Genomic DNA, 7304 nt, shown 5'->3' with positions numbered 1-7304 from the left:
AGTCTTTTTATTTCAATTTGTCCCCCTGACCTCGTGACGTTCCCCTACCCACCTCATCTCAAACAAAGAAACCTTCTGTCAGTTTAATCCACGCCTTTTATTAACCTTAACACCATCACCCTGTCACGCTTTTCCCTTCTTTCCTCTCATGATGTCAGGTCAAATTCCTTTAATTTCTCCTCCTATGGTTTGTCTACTTGGCTAGTGATAAATTTGGTTGTTGTTCTACAGTATGCATTCTCTCGATTTTACTTATAAACTTTATTTTGTATCGAGATTATACTACTGCTGCATACTTCAGTCTAGGTCGGATTAGGCTCGCAGTAAATTTTCATTTATTCATTTATCATTACTATTATTATTTATTATTGTTTTTTTTTTTTTCATCATTTCGTAGTCCATATAGTGAAAGTCATTTCTACGCGTGTCATCAGTCTTTCTCTTCCTCGCCCACAGTCTTGCTCATGTCTTTGCTGGATGACAAATGATCCTTGGACGTTCCTCTCGGTGAATGTGGTTGTGTGTGTGTACGTGTATGTGTGCGTTTGTGTGTGTGTGTGCGTTTGTATGTGTATGTATGTGTGTGTGCGTGTACGTGTGTGTGTGTGAATGTGTGCGTTTGTGTGTGCGTTTGTGTGTGTGTGTGTGTGTGTGTGTGTGTGTGTGTGTGTGTGTGTGTGTGTGTGTGTGTGTGTGTAGTTATATGTAATCATATATATTTTGTGTGTGTTCGATTATATGTGTAGTTTTATTCACATAGTTAATTACGCAGTTACGAGGAAAACATCCAGTTACTCAAGAAAAGGAAGATTTCTTCTGAAGAAAATTGTCGAATCTTCGCAGACTCCGAAAGATTCCGACAGACTTCAACAAATCAACAGACTACAACATACTCAGACAGACTCAAAAATACTCATACAGACTTCCACAGACTCAGACAAATTCTGACAGACTTCCACAGACTCGGAAAAAAATTAGACAGACTTCCAACAGAGTGCAAGAGATATCATGAAAATTCCCTCAGAACCACAGAAACTTGAGAGAGACAAGACCGAGTCAAAAGACACGAAATATTTTGAAATTCGCTCAAAACTCTTTTCGTCACAAGTGACACAACGTCGTACACGTTATATACATGTTACGTCACATGTGGTGAGGTCATAGACGTTACATAGTACGTCACAACTTCACAGATAATACCTGGTACGTCACACCACATATTTACACAGAACACATACACGTACGCACGCACGCAAAATCTCCCACACACAAACATTCGTGGCCACACGCAATATACAAACAAAAAATAAGTCAATAGAAAAAAACATTAAAACATGTATGAAAACATATACGCATATACCCATCCGACCATATATGAGCTCACAACCACATAATCTTTAAGAAAATTTACATCACAGTGGCAGAGAAAATTGCTCCAAAATTGGCCAAAACCACTCGAAATATTGCTTAGTAAATACCCAAAGACAACTCGAAATATTGCCTAGTCAATTCCCGAAAACAACTCGAAATATTGCCTAGTCATTTCCTAAAAACCTAAAGATACTAGCCAACAGATGAAGACAGGGCATCTGTCGCTTCCCTCGCACACAAAGTCTCTTTAGACAATGGGAACAAGAACATAAAATTTGGGAGAGACTGCAAGAGACCCTAAAGCCTACACTAGAGAGTTCCATTTCCATTACCACCTATCATCCCCATCCATAAAGTTATCTGACTTTCTCTTAAAATAACCAATAGTCTTGAAACAAAGTACAAGTCAAGTCGTCAGGTCCTCGGTTTGATACCCGGCTGGTCAGTTTGGGTTTCAGTGTGCTTGGGAACTGATCACTTTCGAGTTATGCACTTCTTGCTCAAATTAAAATCTGTAATTTGTAAATTTGGGTAATTTGAACACCCACTTGGAGTCTAGAATTGCACAAATTAATTAATATATATATATATATATATATATATATATATATATATATGAATAAGTGAATAAATGAATGTATAAATGAATAAATAAACAAATAGACAAATAAATAGATAAAAAATAGGCGAATAGATACTTAGAGAAATTAATAGATAAGTAAAAAAAATAATTAATAAATAGATAAATAAATATATAGATAAACAAATACATAAATAAATACGTAGATAATTGGATGAATAGATAAATGAATTAATAAATGAATAAAAAGAAATAGAAAAATAATCAGACAAATAAAAAAATTAATTAATGAATATATCAGAAAAGCATTTACATATATTCAACCTTCTTGGTGTGGGCGGATTCTCTTTAAGAGCCTACGTCAGGAGGCGCTGAGTAGCTGCGGCCGAAGCCGTCATCTTTCCCCTATCATGCGCTTTGGGGACTGCGGGGGGGGGGCAGGTAATACACAGACACTGCTGGGAATCGGAGAGGAGTGCGGGATTCGAGCCCACAACTAAGTGAATGCGAGACCAGTTGGTCGTATGAAGCGGGATTTGATTCGATCAATCCTTGCAATTAGTAGATTTGAATCAAATTGATTGACTGGAGGTAAGAATTAATCGTACATGTAAGATTTAGATTCAATATTGGTGTGTAGATATGTGACCATGTTGTTGAAATTACTTAGTAGTATTAACGTGACTTTTACAAACTTATTCTACAAGTTTTTAACCGCTGTATAATATTATTTTCTCTTTCTGCTTATAGCCTTCTCTTTGCAACATATGATGTTCTAGTTGCTTTATGTTTTTTGATGAAATAGATAACTGAATAACTGAATAAATAAATAAATAAATAGATAATGACGCAACCAATTAGACGATTTTGCTGGGTTGGTTTAGGAAAGAAACAGTGATTACTAGGAGTGAAGAAGACAATGATAGATAAGTAAATTTATTGAAAACAAAAAATAAGAATAAATAGATAAATTATAAGTAGATAAATAGATTAAATAAATAACATGCCTTCATCATTTCTTACATGAGACGAAGTGTCAGGTTTCTTTGATGAATAACTATATATTAAGAGCGGGTTTCGCACGGTTCGACAGACACGTGTTTGAAGTGACGTGTGAACATGTGAACGGGGTATTTGGGGTTTAACCAACGTGTTCGACAACCAAATACCCCGTTCACACATCCACACATCACTTCAAACACGTGTCTGTCGAACCGCGTTCGACTGACCGTTAGCCCGTGTAATTCCCCTCTAAGACACTGTGAAGGAGAGAGAGAGTGCACGAGACAGGAATGTGTCGAGCTGGACTAACGACAGACAAATGAATGACGCTCTCCGCAGATGAGTGGCCGCGGAGGGTGGAAGAGGGAGGAGGAGGGGGAGGGGGAGGGGGGTTAAGGGAGGGAGGAGAGGAGGGTAGGGAGGAGGGGAGGGCAGGAGAGAGGAAGGGGTAGGGAGGAGTAAGGGAGGGGGAAGGAGGAAAATTAAGGAAAAGGGAGGGGGAGGGGAGGGAGGGAGGAGGGAAGAGGAAGAAGGAGGAGAAAGTTAAGGGAGGAAGGAAAGGGGGTTAGGGAGGAGGGGAGGGAGGAGAGGAGGGAGGAGGGGGAAGGGGAGGGGGAATGGAGGAATAGTAAGGAGAATGGAAGGGAGTGGAGGGAGTGAGGAGGGAGGAGGGAGGAGGGAAAAGAGGAAGAGAGTTAAGGGAAGGAGGAATGGGGGTAGGGAGGAAGAGAGGGAGGAGTAAGGGAGGAGGGATGGAGGAAGAGTAAGGAAGAAGGAGGGGAAGTGGAGGAGGGAGGGAAGAGAGAAGAGGGGAGGAGGAGGAGGATTGTCTGCTGAAGCTGTGGAGGTTAACAAGCCTCGGTTTTCGTGTTCTGCATCAGACGAGCTATGCCTCTCTGCACTGCGACTGGATCGAGCCTTGTGGTGGGAGCCAGGGTAGCCCTTCATGTGTACTGTGAGGTTGTGCCTATGTCTTTGGTATATATGTGCACTAGTGACGTCATTGGAGGCGGGCTGGTATCGCATTCGCTTAATTGTGGGTTCGAATCTCGCTCTCCTCTCCGATTCCTAGTAATGACTGCTACCTGCCCCAATAGTCTTTAAAGTAATTTATATGTATGTATATATATGTATGTATACGTATATATATATATATATATATACATATATATATATATATATGTGTGTGTGTATATATATATATATATATATATATATATATATATATATGTATATATATATACATATATATATATATATATATATATATATATATATATATATATATATATGTGTGTGTGTGTGTGTGTGTGTGTGTGTGTGTGTGTGTGTGTGTGTGTGTGTGTGCATATATATTATATATATATATGTATATGTACATATATGCATATATTCATATACATATGTACATATATATATATATATATATATATATATATATATATATATGTATATATATTGTACCTTAACTTCATGTAAGCATTCTGCTGAAGAGGATTACAGATAGTATTCGAAATATACAGTTTCCCTGTATTTTCCGTTATTATTTCTCCGATAGTGGGTTTATAGTGAACTTTTACAAATGTGTTATAACATACAAATTTCCAATATATATATATATATATATATATATATATATATATATATTCATATATTCATATATATATATATATGCATATATATATATATACATATATATATATATACAGTATATATATACATATATACATATATGTATATATATATATATATATATATATATATATATATATATATATATATATAATTTAGCATTTAATCTAGCTTCTTAACTAGCTATTTTATGCAGTAGAGGAAAAATTCCACCAAAACAAAAATGTTAAACACATCTCAAACCTATCTTAGTCATTTTAGCTATTTTGAAATTGACATTGACTGTCGCTTGGCCAGTCAATGGGTAAAAATATGTTCCCATTAACAGTGAGAGGGTTAATATTATATCTAAGATTAAATAAATAAGTTGGTAAAAAAAAAAAAAAATTATTCAAATAAACTAGAAAATAAATAAATAAATGATTGAATGAGTGAATATGTGAATATAAATGAATAATTAAGCAAGTAAATAAATGAATGTATAGATGAACAAAGAATCAGATAAAGAAGTTGATAAGCAAATTGATTTCTAAACAACTGAATAAATAAACAATATATGAATTAATAAACAAATCCACTTATTGAAAAATGAAAAAGATAAACAAATAGATAATAAAAAATAGTATAAACATTAATAGACAAAAATAGAATAAAAACAAACTCTTAGATAGATAATAGATAATAGAATAATAGATAATAGAATAGATGAACAATACAAACAACATAGAAGTAAAAAGTATTCCATCACATTTGCAACTTCCTTTTGTTTCTTTAAGGAATCTGATCTTCAGAAAATGGATATGAAAATCCGTGGAAAACAATTACTGAAAAAGCTTTATTGAATAACGCTTATAATATCACAGTTACAAAATCCTGTGTGATCGAGAGATATTACATAATCGGTGACAATACTCAAACACATCCTGACATCTTTCGGAACAGTCGCAGAGAAAGTAGGATATATACACATAGATATGCATATGTATATAGATATATATGTATCTATATATATGTATACAAACAGACACACAAAGTAAGAAAATAGAAGTTAGGTTAGAACAGTATGCATATAACTCACACATCTTCCCAGTATGTAAATGTATATGTGAGTACGTGTACATGTATGTGTACGTGTGTGTGTGTGTGTGTGTGTGTGTGTGTGTGTGTGTGTGTGTGTGTGTGTGTGTGTGTGTGTGTGTGTGTGTGTGTGTGTGTGTGTGTGTGTGTGTGTGTGTGTGTGTGTGTGTGTGTGTGTGTGTGTGTGTGTGTGTGTGTGTGTGTGTGTGTGTGTGTGTGTGTGTGTGTGTGTGCGTGCGTGCGGGCGTGCGTGTATGTTTACGCGCCACAAGTACCATATTCAGATCTGCACCCACAAGTGTTACAGCTGTTAGCGAAAGGGACGGGATGGCAAAGCAACAGCTGAAGCAAAAACACCTCCTTCAAATGTACTTTTTCCTGTGAGACAAAAGCTGTCATGATAGATGAAGCCGCGTCCATATACCTGTACCAGATGATGATGTTTGTAAGCTTCATCGCTTCAGACTTGCATCCTTATCGACAGAAACCAGCACTGTCATAAAAGCAAGATGTCTGTATGATTGTAAATATTTAATCTAATCAATAGATACTGTTATGTATACGTAAATAATGTGTGATGTTGGTTGTGGACTAGTGTGATGATGTATCCGAAAGGGTCGAGTCTGGTGGTGTCCTTTGTGATGAGAGGAAAGTGGGTGTGGTGACGGTAGAGTGTGATGAAAGTAAGACGGAGTAGTATGTATTGCTGTTGGGAGATGCTTGTCAAAGATAGTTTGAATGTGTGTTTGTGTGTGTGTGTGTGTGTGTGTGTGTGTGTGTGTGTGTGTGTGTGTGTGTGTGTGTGTGTGTGTGTGTGTGTGTGTGTGTGTGTGTGTGTGTGTGTGTGTGTGTGTGTGTGTGTGTGTGTGTGTGTGTGTGTGTGTGTGTGTGTGTGTGTGTGTGTGTGTGTGTGTGTGTGTGTGTGTGTGTACATACACGCGTGTATGAATGAGAGAGTGTGTACATGTGCACAGGTTATGAAGCTTGTCCACTAGTGTGAGATTAAGTATGGACATGGGCGGGAGGTCTTAGGCTGGGACTCTGGGAAGATGACACAGCATACACAGAGTCCCTCGGGGGTAGGGGGGGGAAGGGGGGAAGGGGGAATAGGAGAAGTGTACCCAAGACCCATATGGCACCGAAACGGGTTTGCTGGTGTATTGGAAAGTGATTCATGTTTTCGTGCGTCGAAGCACCATGAGACAGACCGCATGGTCTCATGACTATATTCGAGAGGTGCCACTTGACGAAGAAAGGAACATCGTGTAAAAGGTGTCTGGAAGGAGTTTGGCACTTGGCTTAGCCTTGGGTGTGTGATACTTCAAGATCCTTGGGCTCAGAAGTGTGATAACGTGGGAAGGTATGAAAACAAAAGTAGAAATGTTTCTGGAATTGTATAGTGACTACTTGACCTCAGCCGGTCATTTAAGGTGTCTTTGTTCTTCTGCACACTTGAGATGTTCTTGCAAGAACTTCTATGGCTAGCTACGAGGCGTCCAGAAACAGAGGGGCATCCCCGCCCCTTTTACTGGTTTCCAGTTAAGCACGGATCTTTTATATGTAAAACCGTGCTTGACTCGACACCAGTAAAAGTGGCGGGAATGCCCCTCTGTCTCTGGGGCGCATCATATGTGTCTATAGA

The sequence above is a fragment of the Oratosquilla oratoria genome, chromosome 4 (assembly GCF_046742065.1).
Source record: "Oratosquilla oratoria isolate Oo_2021 chromosome 4, ASM4674206v1, whole genome shotgun sequence".
Lineage (NCBI taxonomy): Eukaryota > Metazoa > Arthropoda > Malacostraca > Stomatopoda > Squillidae > Oratosquilla > Oratosquilla oratoria.
The sequence above is the reverse complement of the archived record's forward strand: the minus strand, read 5'-3'. Positions refer to the sequence as shown.